Below are 16,010 nucleotides of genomic sequence, written 5' to 3' on the forward strand. Positions count from 1 at the left end.
AAAACAATTATCTATCGAAATGCAGCGGAAAAGGAAAACAAGTCTAAACATCTAATCTTCAGCTTCAGCTGGCGATGACGGCTCCACACCATAGGCATTCTCGATGGTGTACTGAACCTCACTTCAACCTTGGGAACAACCTTCTTCTGACTGAAACTCTGACACTTTCTCTGGTGGGGGAAAATTAATCAAGGCTGAGTACAAACCACCGTACTCATCAAGTAACACCAAGAGAAGAGAATAATGAATGCAATAGGGTATCAAGGATAGGCTAAGGTTAAATTGCATAAAGTAGCAGTAATTTAGCAAAACAGTAGATAAAATAGACTGAATAAAACAGTAAAATAACATTTAAAATAATCATCCACTGTCCAACGTTACACTACGTTGCAACAGGCCCAAACCACTGTCCAGCGTTACAGCACACTGCAATAGGGTCAACCCTCTGTCCAATGTTAAACCACGTAACGACAAACCCAAACTACTACCAACGTTACACCACGTTGCACAGGGTCAAACCAGTTCCAAGATTAATCAAATTATAAAAGGTTCAACTAATCCCAGTGAATCTGTCAGTTCGCCCAATAACCACGCGCACGGCTATTCGAATAGTTTTACTCTGCAGAGGTGTACAACTTTACCCACAAAACATGGCTTCCAAGCATGTCACCATGCCCCAATGTATCACCACGATACCTTAGTACAGAAACCATGACAAGACATTTCACCTAACCCTCCCTAGACAATCGCACCACACTTCAGGTTTCACCCCCTCCTTTACACCAAGTCGGGCAGTTCCCTCTTGTGCCTAGGTGAATCTGGAAACAGCATAGGACCATCGTTACACCATGATTCCCATCCATACTCCATCACGTCCACCCTTGCCTAGGTACGTCGAATAGGGACAAGCTAGGCTACAAGTCTCACCGTTGCCCACTCTAGCTTATGGTTAGTACGTGTAAGACTTCCAGGGTTTCCTGAGAACAGGTCCTTAATTGCCATGAGCACGACTCTCAAAACCATGCACCCACAGCCCACCATAAGAAATATTTTAGTTGCATTAATCCACATCGGGAAATTCATCATGATCACAACCATTAAAGGTCTATCAAAGTCTACTCAATAATTAAATAATAATTGGTGAGCTAGTTGAATTAAGCATGGCTAAGCATTGACTAACCCTAATTCTAGTCAAATTAACCCTAGGATAACAATAATAATAAATGGGAATTCAACGGATATAAACGTAATTGCCCAATAGATAAATAAAGTAAATACATTTGAATACAATGCATGTTTGAATGTAAAAGCTGGGGATTTTATAATCATAGGTTCAATATGATTAAAGAAGGGTGCCACTTGCCTTGCTTAGACCCAGGAGCAACTTCGGCGACGACTTCGAGAACGAACGGCGCTTCAGCGGGGTCAAAACCTACAACAAACAAGGCAAAACAAACATAACATGATATAAAACTACTGAAACAGAGAAAGACACTATTTTTAATGAATTCTTGGTATTTTTCTTGATTTAATGAAACTTGAATGGACCTAAACGGAGACTAGATGAATTAGCTATGAATTTTAGAAGATTAACTGTGTTTTTAAACTAAACAGAAAACCTTAATTGATTTATTATGCAATTAATCAGAGGCGATGACATCAGCACATGAGAGAGAGGGGGTGCGCTGACTGGTGGGGCCTACATGTCAGTGACACAGCCTTGAGAGAGGGGACATCGGCTGACACGTGGGGCCCACGGGGAGAGGGAAGGACAAAAAGGAGGGGAAGCTGATAGGTGGGCCCCCTGGTTCGGTGAGAGAGAGGAAGATGGACGATAAGATGGACGGGGCCCACAGAAGAAAGGAGAGAGGCGCTGGCAAGTGGGGCCCACGGCCTGGTGAGAGGTGGTGGCCGGCGGATGGATCCCACTGGTAAGTGACACAAAACAGGGGAGAGGGGTGAGCGGACTCCGGCCAAAACAGAGAGAGGGGCGGTGTCACGCACAGAAATTCCTCACACGAATTTATGAACTTAATTGTGTATTAAATTCCCTGTCCAGGACCAGCCAGGGTACACAAAAAGACAATGTTGATTACATTACCATCGTTCTTAGAAACAACAGAAAATTACACTTATTCTAACGGAAATGCAGCGGAAAGAAAAAGATAGACTAGCTCCAGCGGGTACGGCTCCAGTCCACAGGCAACGCTTCGACGGCGGAACAGCTCACTCCTGAGAGGCACCTCCATCGGACTCGACTTCAAGCTCTGGGGTGGGAAAGTTAAGCAAGGCTGAGTACAAACCACCGTACTCAACAAGTAACACGGACAAGGGGGAAAATAAAGAGAAATAATGCATAGGGATTAACAAGGACAGGCTAAGGTTAGTTGCAATAAAGCAGCAGTTAAACAAATAACAGAGATTAAAAAGAAATACAGGCAATTAAATACAGTAAAGGATAAGTAAATAACAGTTGTAAAATACCACAACACTGTCCAACGTTACACCACGTTACAACAGGCCCAACCACTACTCAACGTTACACCAAGTTGCAGTAGTCCCGAGTGAGAAACCAATTACCCAAGTTAATAAAGGTTCACTAATCACAGTGAGGCTGGGAGCTCGCCCGTAACCGTGGGCACGGCTATTCGAATAGTTTATACTCTGATTAGAGGTGTACTACTGTACCCACAAGACACGACTCCACTACACTTGAACGTGCGCCGACATACCACCATGGTATACCGGAAAGGAGACCGTGATAGGACCCGTTACACAACCCTCCCTATTTAATCGTACCACACTTCAGGTTTCACCCCCTCCTTTACACCAAGTCGGGCAGTCCCCTCTTGTGCCTTGGTAGATCCAGAAGCAGCAGAGGCTTTCGTTACACCACGATTGCTCGTCCATACTCCATCACGCCTACCCTTGCCACGGTACGTCAAATAGTTCGAAGTCATGCTTCAAATCCCACCTTACCCATTTCGGCATGTGGTTAGCACTTAATTACTTCCAGTGTTTCCCGTGAACCGGTCCTTAATTGCCATGGGTGCGACTCTCAAAACCATGCACCCACAGCCCACCATTATCAATATTTTAGTTGGCAGTAACCCGAACCGGGTAATGAAACAATATCTCAGCTATTCAGAACTAAGCATGATTAATTGTGATCCCGATGAGCTATTTGTTCTAAGCACGGCTAAGCATTAACCTAAGCCTAACTCTAATCAATTTACCCCTGGTCCAGCATGGATAAAGTTGGATAAACAACGACATAATAATAAGGTTTACCCGAAGAAAATAAATACAGTAAATACTTTAATCAAAACAATGCATATTTGAATTATTAAAGCGGGGGAATTTGCAATAATGGGTTCAATATGATCAAAGATGAGTGTCACTTGCCTTGCTCTGGCCCTTGGGGAACTTCGGCGACGAACTCGAAGTAAATCGGCTCTTCGGCGGGGTCCGAATCTAAGCGACAAAGCACAAAAATAAATAAACAGGCACAAACTCTACTGAAAACAGCAAACGAAACTATTTTTAATGGATTCTTGACAATTTTATGAATTTAATGAAATTTGAATGGACCTAAACGGAGACTAGATGAATTACTCATGAATTTTAGAAGTTTTCTGGGTTTTTTAACTAAACAGAAAAGTCTTAAATCAATTATTGCGCAATTAATGGGGCTGCTGACGTTAGCGAGGAGAGAGGAGGCTGACGGCTGACAGGTGGGGACCACCTGTCGGTGAGAGAGAGGGGGAGAAAGAGACTGACACGTGGGCCCGGGGAGGAGAGAGAGGAGGCGGGCGCGGGGACGACTGACGGGTGGGACCCACTCGTCAGCGAGAGGGGAACAGAGAGGAGGTGACAGAGCGCGCGGGCGACGCGGCGGCGGCGGCGCACGGCGACGGCGGCGCGACGGCGACGGCGCGACGGCGACGACCGGCGAGCGGCGACGACACGACGGCCGAGGCGGCGACGCACGGCGACGGCGGAAGAACAGCGGCGACTGGCGACTGGCGAGCAGCGACTGGCGAGCTGCGAGCGCGGCACGCACGAGCGCAAGCGACGGCTGCTGGCCGTGGGCGACGTGGAGGCGACGTCGACCACGGCGACCGGCGGGAGCGACGAGCTTCGGTCTCGTCCGGCGACGGCGCGCGACTCGGCGGCGGTCGGCCGGAAAGGGGGAGAAAGAGGAGAGGAGGGTGCGGGTGCTCACCGGCGGCGGCGAGAGCGCGGGCGGGTCGGCGAGGCCGAGGCGGAGGTGGCGACGCGGGCGGGAGCGGGAGATCGGCGGTGGCGGTGGAGATCGATTGGCGGCGGCGAGGCGACCGGGCGCGACGGCGACGACGCGATGGAGGAATGCGCGGCGCGGGGACGCTCACCGGCGACGACGAGGATGGCGACTGGTCGGCGACAGCGACGCGGAGGCGATGACGCAACTGGACGGCGACGACCGGCGGCTGGCGGCTGGATCTACTGGCGGCGGCGAACGACGACAGCGCGGCGGCGACTCGAGCGGAGGCGAAAAGTGGGCGACGGCGCGCGACGGCTCGGAATTTATAGGGTGGCGGCGCCGGCTAGGGCAGGGCGGAGGTTGGAGACCGAGTCGGGCACGACGCGGTCTCGGCGGCGGCCGATGAGGCGGCGGCGGTAGCGGCGGCGGCGCGGACTCAGACTCGGTGCGGCGCGGCGCGGCGCGGGCGCGCGGGCTGGCAGGTTTACTGTCGCTGACAGGTGGGCCCCACCTGTCAGTGGCGCGAGGGAGGAGGGAGCGGCGACGGACTTCGCGGCGCGGCCGAGCGAGCGAGCTGGGCCGAGGCAGCGGCCCAGGCGGGGCGCGCGCGGGGAGGAGGCCGGAGGCCGGTCGGCTGGATTTCTTCTTACGATTTAAGGCTTAGGACAAAACTCCGGGTGTGACAAACCTACCCCCCTTAAACGGAATCTCGACCCCGAGATTCGGAGGCACTGGCGAAGAGGTGCGGATGGGCGGCCTTGAGCTCATCTTCTCTTTCCCATGTCACTTCTTCTTCTGAGTGGTGACTCCACTGAACTCTGCAGAATCTGATGACACGGTTCCGAGTCTTTCTTTCACTTGTTTCTAGAATCCGTGCTGGTTTCTCCACATACGTTAGATCTTTCTGTAAATCGATGTGCTCGGAATTGGTCTGTTGTTCAGGCACACGTAGGCACTTCTTGAGCTGCGACACATGGAATACGTCATGGATTCCAGCCATGTTAGCAGGGGGCTCTAACTGATACGCAACTTCTCCCCTGCGTTCCACTATCCGGTATGGTCCACAAAACGTGGTGCCAATTTTCCTTTGGTCTGAAACCGGTGTACTCCTCGCAAAGGTGTGACGCGGAGGTACACGTAGTCTCCTGTCTCGAAGGCTAAGTCCCTTCGACGATTATCTGCATAACTCTTCTGTCTGGTTTGGGCCGTTTTCAACCTTTCACGGATTATTCTGACTTTTTCTTCCGCCTGGCTTAAAACTTCAGTCCCAAAAACTTGACGTTCTCCTGTTTGATCCCAGAAGAGGGGTGTACGACACTTTCGCCCATACAATGCTTCAAAAGGTGCCATCTGCAGACTGGCTTGATAACTGTTGTTATATGAGAACTCTGCATACGGTAGATTCTTATCCCAAGTTCCACCAAAATCGAGAGCGCAAGCTCTGAGCATATCTTCAAGAATCTGATTTACCCTCTCTGTCTGACCATCTGTCTGTGGATGATAAGCCGTACTGAAGTTCAGTCGGGTTCCCAATTCTTCCTGTAGCTTCTGCCAAAACTTTGAAGTAAACTGACTTCCTCGGTCAGAAACAATCTTCTTTGGTACTCCATGTAGACACATGATCCTAGCCAAGTGAATCTCAGCTAATCTTTTCCCTGAGTAGGTAGTGTGAACTGGTATGAAATGAGCGACCTTTGTCAATCGATCCACAATTACCCAAATCGAGTCATGACCGGCAGCAGTCCTTGGTAAACCAGTGATGAAATCCATCCCGATTTCTTCCCATTTCCATTCTGGAATCTGGAGAGGTTGCAACAATCCTGCTGGCCTTTGGTGTTCTGCTTTGACTCGTTGACAAACATCGCACAAGGTGACATATTCTGTAATTTCTCTCTTCATACTAACCCACCAAAACTTTTCTTTGAGATCCTGATACATCTTAGTACTCCCGGGGTGAATAGAGTACTGGGTTTGATGAGCTTCTTAGAGTATCAACTCCTTTAACTCCTTGTTATCTGGTACACAGAACCTGTTTCCCATCCAGATTGTTCCATGTTCATCTTCTGAAAAATCTCGAGCTTTAACAACTCGCATATTTTTCTTTAGCTCAGCTATCCCCGGGTCATTTGCTTGGGATTGGCGAACTTGATCCACCAAAGTGAGTTGCGCTTCTAGGGCTGCCACAAAACCCTCTTCGACTAAACCCAAATTTAGTCGTTTGAACTCCTGTTGTAACTGTTCATACACTTCCGTTGATACCGCAACATTGCAGTAATTCTTCCGGCTCAAAGCATCTGCAACTACATTTGCTTTGCCTGGATGGTAATGGATACTCAAATCATAATCCTTGATCAATTCCAACCATCTTCGCTGGCGGAGGTTCAAATCCGGTTGTGTAAAGATATACTTTAAACTCTTATGATCCGTATACACTTCACACTTGTTACCGATTAAGTAGTGTCGCCAAATCTTTAGGGCATGCACTACAGCTGCTAGTTCCAAATCATGAGTCGGGTAGTTACCCTCATGTGGTCTTAATTAACGAGAGGCATAAGCAACCACCTTTCCCTCTTGCATTAGCACACATCCTAGTCCTGATCTGGATGCATCACAGTAAACCTGGAAGTCTTTCATCTGATCTGGCAAAACCAACACGGGTGCCGAAACCAATTTTTGCTTGAGCTCTTCAAAACTCTTATCGCACTCACTTGACCACTTGAACTTCTCTTCCTTTTTCAACAACTGTGTCATAGGCTTGGCTATCTTTGAGAAGTTCTCAATGAACCGGCGGTAATAGCCTGCAAGTCCTAAGAAACTCCTGATTTGGGAAACCGTTTTAGGCGGGGTCCACTTGATTACTGACTCCACGTTACTGGGGTCCACTGCTACACCTTGGGCATTGATCACATGGCCAAGGAACTTCACTTCGTGTAGCCAAAAATCAAACTTGCTGAACTTGGCGTACAACTGGTGTTCTCTTAGCTTCTCTAGCACAATCCGCAAATGTTGCTCGTGCTCTTCTTCTGACTTGGAGTAGATAAGAATGTCATCAATGAAGACAACCAAAAACTTATCCAGGTATTCCATGAACACCTTATTCATGAGATTCATGAAAAATGCCGGGGCATTGGTAAGTCCAAACGACATTACCGTACACTCATACAAGCCATAGCGAGTAGTGAATGCCGTCTTGGGAATATCTTCTTCCCGAATTCTTAACTGATGATACCCTGATCTCAAATCGATCTTGGAGAAAACTTTGGCTCCCTTCAACTGATCAAACAGATCATCAATCCTTGGCAGAGGGTACTTATTCTTGATGGTGACATCGTTCAAAGCTCGATAGTCCACACACATTCTCTTAGTTTTGTCCTTCTTCTCAACAAAAATAACCGGGGCACCCCAAGGCGAGGTACTCGGTCGGATGTAACCTTTCTGAAGCTGTTCATCCACTTGCTTCTTCACTTCTGCCATCTCATTAGCTGCCATCCTATAGGGTCTCTTATAGATCGGCGCAGTTCCTGGTACCAAATCGATACGGAACTTGATCTCTCTTTCTGGCGGCATTGTTGTGAGATCATCTGGAAACACCTCCGGATACTCACAAACCACTGGTATGTCTTCCAACTTCTTCGGATCTTTGACTGTTTCTGAGGGTTGCTCTTCGGCTTCCATCTGATTCAAACAAGTCCTGATTGACACTGACTCCGGCGACTGGTAAGTCACCACTTTACCCATTTCACTGGTCAAGGTGGCTGTACGCTTGGCACAATCAATCACTCCTTGATGCTTGGTAAGCCAGTCCATTCCCAAAATGACATCTAGGTCTTTAGATTCAAGACGGATGAGATTGGCTAGAAAGGGTGTCCCTTGGATTTCTGTAGGCACATCAGAGCTATAAAGGTCCGAAAACATACTATGCCCTGGAGTACTAACCCGCATCGGGTTTCTTAACTTTTCCCTTCTTAACCCAAGCAATCCCACAAACTTTCTTGAAATAAAAGAGTGCGTAGCACCAGAATCAAAAAGTACTGTAGCAGGTACGGAGTTGACAGGAAACGTACCCAGTATTACTTCTGGCGCAGCCTGTGCTTCTTCGGTGGTGACATGATTCACACGAGCTTGCACAAATCTCTGCCCGCTGCGCTTCGGCTTCGGGCACTTGTCGGCAAAGTGACCTGGGTCGCCACAGTTGTAGCACACTCCAGGCTTGGCACCTGCATCCTTCCGGGCTGGAGGAGGTTGAGCTGTTGGTGGAGGAGCGTTCTGTTGCCGGGGAGCTGGTGCAGGGAGAGCACGCTGAGGTGGAGCACGCTGGGACGAGCCTCCACTGTAGAAGTTGTTGGGGTTGTAGGGACGATGTTGGCGGACAATAAAGGTCGATTGTCCGTGCTGCTGATTCTGGGGATGGGGGCTGGTGTGGAATCGGGGCTTCTGAGGAGGCGGCTGGTTGGACCTGAACTGCGAAGCCTTCCTCTTCTTATCCATCTGGAGGTGCTGGTCCTCTTGACGGATGGCCTTGTCCACTAGTCTTTCAAAGTCAGCATAGTCGCCCGAAAGCAACTGCTTCTTCAGCTCATCATCCAACCCTTCGAGGAACTTTTCTTGTCTTTCGGCATCAGTGCGAACATCCTCGGGGGCATATCGCGCTAGGCGATTAAACTCATGAAGGTACTCTGTCACCGTCTTGGTACCTTGCTGCAGCGCGCGGAACTCACGCTTCTTCTGTGTGACTATCCCGTCAGGGATATGGGCCTTGCGGAAGTTAAGACAGAACTCCGCCCAAGTCACTTCCGTGGTACGGTGCGGGTAACCAGTAAATTATCCCACCAAGCAGAGGCGGGACCCATCAGTTGATGTGCGGCGAAGGATACTTTCTCTTGGTCAGTGCACTGTAGTAGATTGAGCTTCTTCTCGATAGCATGGAGCCAATCACTTGCCTCCATGGGGTTGGTAGTGCTTGAGAAGGTCGGGGGACGAACACGGAGAAACTCCGGCAACTTGGACTGCACTCCGGGTGGTCCATGCTGTTGCTGGTTATTCTGACTTTGATTTAAGAGCTGCTGTAGCACTTGTTGATGTTGCTGCTGTTGCTGTTGCATCTGCTGCATCATCCAAGAGAGCATCTGCGTCTGGTTAGCAAGAACCTGGGCGAGCGACGGGTTCTCTGGTGGAGGCGGTGGGGGCGGTCCTCCGGTGCTGGACTGGTCGGTGTCGCGGTTGCCGTGGCGGGTGTTCACCATCTGCAGGGGCGGGAGGACAGAAAGAGAAAGAAGAAAAAGAAACGGCTAAGCAAACAGGGGCTTTATTTAATTAGTGAACTGTAATTGTCTTGCTTAAGAAACACACTTAAAAACCACACAACTCCTGGCGGTACAACCATAACCCCACTACTGCTATGGTTCACCACTAGCCCTAAGCGAAGCAAACCTAACACACCAAAACTAACACACAACGACTAAAACGAAGCTAAAGGCAACGCCTAGGGCACGGAAGGAGAGCGACGATCGACGACAGGGGACGGATCTTCTTCCTCGTCTTCAGAGCGGCTCCTAGAGTTGCTGGGGAGGCCATCTTCATCTTCTCCAGAAGCGGACTCGCTGCTGCTAGAGACCGAGACAACCCTGTTGCGGTTCCTTGCTGTGTTGAACGGGGAGACACCTTCCTCGGGCACTGGGGTCGGAGAGGTTGGCACCATCTGCATCAGGGGTCTTGGTTCATCCGGGGCACCGGGGTAAGACTGAACTCTTGGCGGCCCACGGGTTCGCTTCCTTGCCGTAGTGCGACACCTTGCACCTCCGGGCTCTAGGAGTCCTTTAAGCCTGGCATTCTCCTTCTTCAAGCGGTCGACCTCATCTTGCAGACGAACGATCTGGGTGAGCTTGGCGTCGTTCAAAGCCTTGGACGCTTCGTGGAGATCGTGATGCATCTGGTCAAGGCCCTGCAGCACCGTGCACATCATACCAAAGGTAGGGTCTTGCTCACTTCGGGCAGACCGAAACCTACTGACCATGGAATTGGGTCCACGACCAGGGTGATACCAGTAAGCCGAATGCCGAAATGTCAGGTCATGCCTGGCCCTGAGCGCTGTCATCAGACTGTAGGCAGCTTCCTGGCAGGCGTGCTCATGCGAACCTCCAGCTCCTTCTGCTTCCAAGTTAGGGAGGAAACCGGGGATTCCATGTAGCTCCAATCTGACCCGGTGGGGAAACTTGCCTTCAAGAGGATGGATCGTGGTGTACTCCGGCTCATAGGGGTATCCTGCTGTGAACGAGACTCTTGCCAACTCTGCCACGAATCCAGCCATCCCGTTTCCATGATGGTACAAAGGGTGGTCAGCCATCTAAAGAGCACAAGGATTTGGAATCAATAGATGCAAAATTTTATTTCAACATAAATAAATCATAAAAGAAACAAAGTAAATAAAGTTTTACCCGTAAATCGATTTACTCACACTTTTCAACCAAAGGGGTTTTATCTTTTTAAATCACTCACGCTTTTGAAAAACACCAACCCATTTTCAAAACACTCTAACTTTCGCAAACTATGCACAAACATGAAAAGCAGAGGGCTCTTAGGGTTTCCATTGCGCTGATCCTACGGTCAAAGGAGGCTCTGATACCAACTTGTCACGCCCAGAAATTCCTCACACGAATTTCTGAACTTAATTGTGTATTAAATTCCCTGTCCAGGACCAGCCAGGGTACACAAAAAGACAATTCCCTGTCCATCGGACTCGACTTCAAGCTCTGGGGTGGGAAAGTTAAGCAAGGCTAAGTACAAACCACCGTACTCAACAAGTAACACGGACAAGGGGGAAAATAAAGAGAAATGATGCATAGGGATTAACAAGGACAGGCTAAGGTTAGTTGCAATAAAGCAGCAGTTAAACAAATAACAGAGATTAAAAAGAAATACAGGTAATTAAATACAGTAAAGGATAAGTAAATAACAGTTGTAAAATACCACAACACTGTCCAACGTTACACCACGTTGCAATAGGCCCAACCACTACTCAACGTTACACCACGTTGCAGTAGTCCCGAGTGAGAAACCAATTACCCAAGTTAATAAAGGTTCACTAATCACAGTGAGGCTGGGAGCTCGCCCGTAACCGTGGGCATGGCTATTCGAATAGTTTATACTCTGATCAGAGGTGTACTACTGAACCCACAAGACACGACTCCACTACACTTGAACGTGCACCGACATACCACCATGGTATATCGGAAAGGAGACCGTGATAGGACCCGTTACACAACCCTCCCTATTTAATCGTACCACACTTCAGGTTTCACCCCCTTCTTTACACCAAGTCGGGCAGTCCCCTCTTGTGCCTTGGTAGATCCGGAAGCAGCAGAGGCTTCGTTACACCACGATTGCCCGTCCATACTCCATCACGCCTACCCTTGCCACGGTACGTCAAATAGTTCGAAGTCATGCTTCAAATCCCACCTTACCCATTTCGGCATGTGGTTAGCACTTAATTACTTCCAGGGTTTCCCGTGAACCGGTCCTTAATTGCCATGGGTGCGACTCTCAAAACCATGCACCCACAGCCCACCATTATCAATATTTTAGTTGGCAGTAACCCGAACCGGGTAATGAAACAATATCTCAGCTATTCAGAACTAAGCATGATTAATTGTGATCCCGATGAGCTATTTGTTCTAAGCACGGCTAAGCATTAACCTAAGCCTAACTCTAATCAATTTACCCCTGGTCCAGCATGGATAAAGTTGGATAAACAACGACATAATAATAAGGTTTACCCGAAGAAAATAAATACAGTAAATACTTTAATCAAAACAATGCATATTTGAATTATTAAAGCGGGGGAATTTGCAATAATGGGTTCAATATGATCAAAGATGAGTGTCACTTGCCTTGCTCTGGCCCTTGGGGAACTTCGGCGACGAACTCGAAGTAAATCGGCTCTTTGGCGGGGTCCGAATCTAAGCGACAAAGCACAAAAATAAATAAACAGGCACAAACTCTACTGAAAACAGCAAACGAAACTATTTTTAATGGATTCTTGACAATTTTATGAATTTAATGAAATTTGAATGGACCTAAACGAAGATTAGATGAATTACTTATGAATTTTAGAAGTTATCTGGGTTTTTTAACTAAACAGAAAAGTCCTAAATCAATTATTGCGCAATTAATGGGGCTGCTGACGTTAGCGAGGAGAGAGGAGGCTGACGGCTGACAGGTGGGGACCACCTGTCGGTGAGAGAGAGGGGGAGAAAGAGACTGACACGCGGGCCCGGGGAGGAGAGAGAGGAGGCGGGCGCGGGGACGACTGACGGGTGGGACCCACTCGTCAGCGAGAGGGGAACAGAGAGGAGGTGACAGAGCGCGCGGGCGACGTGGCGGCGGCGGTGCACGGCGATGGCGGCGCGACGGCGACGGCGCGACGGCGACGACCGGCGAGCGGCGACGACGCGACGGCGACGACAGCCGAGGCGGCGACGCACGGCGACGGCGGAAGAACAGTGGCGACTGGCGACTGGCTAGCAGCGACTGGCGGCTGGCGAGCTGCGAGCGCGGCACGCACGAGCGCAAGCGACGGCGGCTGGCCGTTGGCGACGCGGAGGCGACGTCGACCACGGCGACCGGCGGGAGCGGCGAGCTTCGGTCTCGTCCGGCGACGGCGCGCGACTCGGCGGCGGTCGGCCGGAAAGGGGGAGAAAGAGGGGAGGAGGGTGCGGGTGCTCACCGGCGGTGGCGAGAGCGCGGGCGGGTCGGCGAGGCCGAGGCGGAGGTGGCGACGCGGGCGGGAGCGGGAGATCGGCGGTGGCGGTGGAGATCGATTGGCGGCGGCGAGGCGACCGGGCGCGACGGCGACGACGCGATGGAGGAATGCGCGGCGCGGGGACGCTCACCGGCGACGACGAGGATGGCGACTGGTCGGCGACAGCGGCGCGGAGGCGATGACGCAACTGGACGGCGACGACCGGCGGCTGGCGGCTGGATCTACTGGCGGCGGCGAACGACGACAGCGCGGCGATGACTCGAGCGGAGGCGAAAAGTGGGGTACGGCGTGCGGCGGCTCGGAATTTATAGGGTGGCGGCGCCAGCTAGGGCGGGGCGGAGGTTGGAGACCGAGTCGGGCACGACGCGGTCTCGGCGGCGGCGCGGACTCGGACTCGGCGCGGCGCGGGCGCGCGGGTTTACTGTCGCTGACAGGTGGGCCCCACCTGTCAGTGGCGCGAGGGAGGAGGGAGCGGCGACGGACTTCACGGCGCGGGCGAGCGAGCGAGCTAGGCCGAGGCAGCGGCCCAGGCGGGGCGCGCGCGGGGAGGAGGCCGGAGGCCGGTCGGCTGGGCCGGCCGAGGGGAAATGGGCCGGCTCGGCTGGGCCGGCCCGGGAAGGAAGGAGAAGAAAAAGAAAAAGGAAAAAGAAAAGGAAGGGAGGAAAATTGGACTTTGGCCCAATTTGAGAAGGAAGGAAAAAGAAAGGAAAAAGGAGGGAAAAAGGAAAACCCCACTTTTGCCGAATTTTAAATTAATTTGTTTGATCAAATTTTATACTTCTGTAATTTGAATTTAAATCCAGTTAGTCGATTTGCGAGCCTCGATTTAGCTGAGTTAATTTCTTTAGAGGGATTTTTCCTGAGTTCATTAAGCCAATTGTTATTTACGGATTTTCTTCTTACGATTTAAGGCTTAGGACAAAACTCCGGGTGTGACAGGCGGTGACAGCGCCGGCGGCAGCGCGGGCAACGGCCGGGGAACAACGGCGATGGCTGCGCGGCAGAAGCGGACGGCGACGGAGGGGATGGCCGATGGAAACCGGCGAGGAGCGGTGGGCGGCGGCCGAGGGGAAGAGTGGCAAAGATCAAAGCGGTGTCGGCAGCACAAGCGCGACAGCCGAGGGAAAGGGTGGCGCGAGGAGACGGTGGTGGCGTGAGAGCTGATGACGTGCTAAGAGCGGTGGTGCCGAAGGGAGGACGGTGGCGGCTCGGGGATGACAATGGTGGTGGCATGACGGGAGAGCGGCAGCGCTCCGGCGAGGGCAGGGCCACGTCGGCGACGGTGAGGCGACGGAGACGGCGCTGGGACGAACGATGGCGATGGCCGAAACGTGCAAGGGCACGACGGCGGTGTCGGCCTCGGCGTCCATGGGCCGAGAGGGAAAAAAGGGAGAGGGAGGACGGCGACGGCTTACCGGCGAGGGGAATGATGGCAGCTAGTTGGCGTGGAGGTGGCGACAGGCTTGGGCGGCTCGGAGCGGCGGTGAGGGGCGAGATCGGGTGGCGGCGGTGCGACGGAACTTGGGTGTGGCAGTGGCACGACGCAGTCGGACTCGGCCGGCCCAGCGAGGTGGTGATGCCGAGGGCAGTGCTCGGCCGTGATGAGCTGTGGGGGAATTCGGCGGCGCGAGGCGATTGTGAGAGAGGAGCGAAGGGGAGCGACGGCGCTACCGGGGAAGGAATTTAAAGGGGGCTGGAGAGGCGGCGGCGGATCACCGGCGCGATGGCGACTCGCGGGCACAACGCGGCATGGCGGCGGGATGCGCGGCTCAGCGCGAGTGTAGCCGGTGCGGGCGAGCAGCTGGCGCGGCGCGTGTGGGCTAGGCGCCGGCGGGAGGAAGGGGACGGCTCTGACAGGTGGGCCCCACCTGTCGGTGGCGGAGGAAGAGGGGGGAGGTGAGCCGGACCTCGACGCGGGTGTTGGGCCACAGTCTGGTTCAGCCCAGATGGGAAAGGGAGAGAGGAAGAGGTGAGCGAGGCAAGCTGGGCTGTGGTGGGCCGGACAAGAGAGTTGGGCCAGCCCAGGAGAAAACAGAGGGAGGAAAGGAGGGAGTGGGAGGAGACAGGCCGAGGGAGGCGATGGGGACTTCGAGCGCGGGTTGGGCCGGCTTGGGAAAAGCGTGAACAAAACACGCACTCGCAAAACAAACTAAAACGTGCACGAATTAGAGATTCGCACGACGAATCAGATCCGCAACACGAACTTGCGCACTGTTAGTTGGAATACTGTTAGTTGGAAGACGACGGGATTGAACGACCCGTTAAATTGAGGTTTAACGACTCGCTAAATGGAATTTTAATGACTTTAACGTAAAATCAATATACACGTGCGAATTTGAACTCGGTACCGTAGATCGATCTTATGCTAGCAAATTAGATTAGAAAATCTAAGCAATTACAAGGTAGATTAATTTATATTGATTCGCAAGAGTAAAATATATGCGAACCTGAGATTTGGTGGAGAGATCAGCGACGGATTGCTGCTGTTCCTCGCTGTTCGGCTAGAAATCCTAAACAATTAAACGGTAGATGAATTTAGATTGATTCGCAAGAATAAAATATATGCGAACTTGAGATTCGGTGGAGAGAAACCAGCGGGCGATGTGCTGCGAACAGGGAGCAGCAGGGACGCAGGGGAGACGGCTGGCGGCTGCCGGCTGTTCGGCAGAACCGGCGGCGGCCCGGCAGAGAGACAGCGTGGCTGAAAAATAACGGGAAAAAGTGGGGGCTTGGGGGTCTATTTATAGGGGAGAACTAGAGATAAATCTAGTTATCCTTCTCCTATTAAAAGAAATAGATAAGGTTTTAAAGGGATAAGATTTGGAGTGCTAATTGATTGGGATTAGTTTTTAAGTGAGAAGGAGGTGGGGATGTGGGCATGCACGGCTGGAGGGGGAGGATGTGCTGTGCGGCACGGGGAGGTGGGAGGATGTGCGATCTGGAGAGGGAGGGAGAGATCGCACACAGGAGAAGGGGAAGGAAGGAGTGCGGCCAGGGGGGAAAAAGGAA

Source organism: Oryza brachyantha, chromosome 4, assembly GCF_000231095.2.
Source record: "Oryza brachyantha chromosome 4, ObraRS2, whole genome shotgun sequence".
Lineage (NCBI taxonomy): Eukaryota > Viridiplantae > Streptophyta > Magnoliopsida > Poales > Poaceae > Oryza > Oryza brachyantha.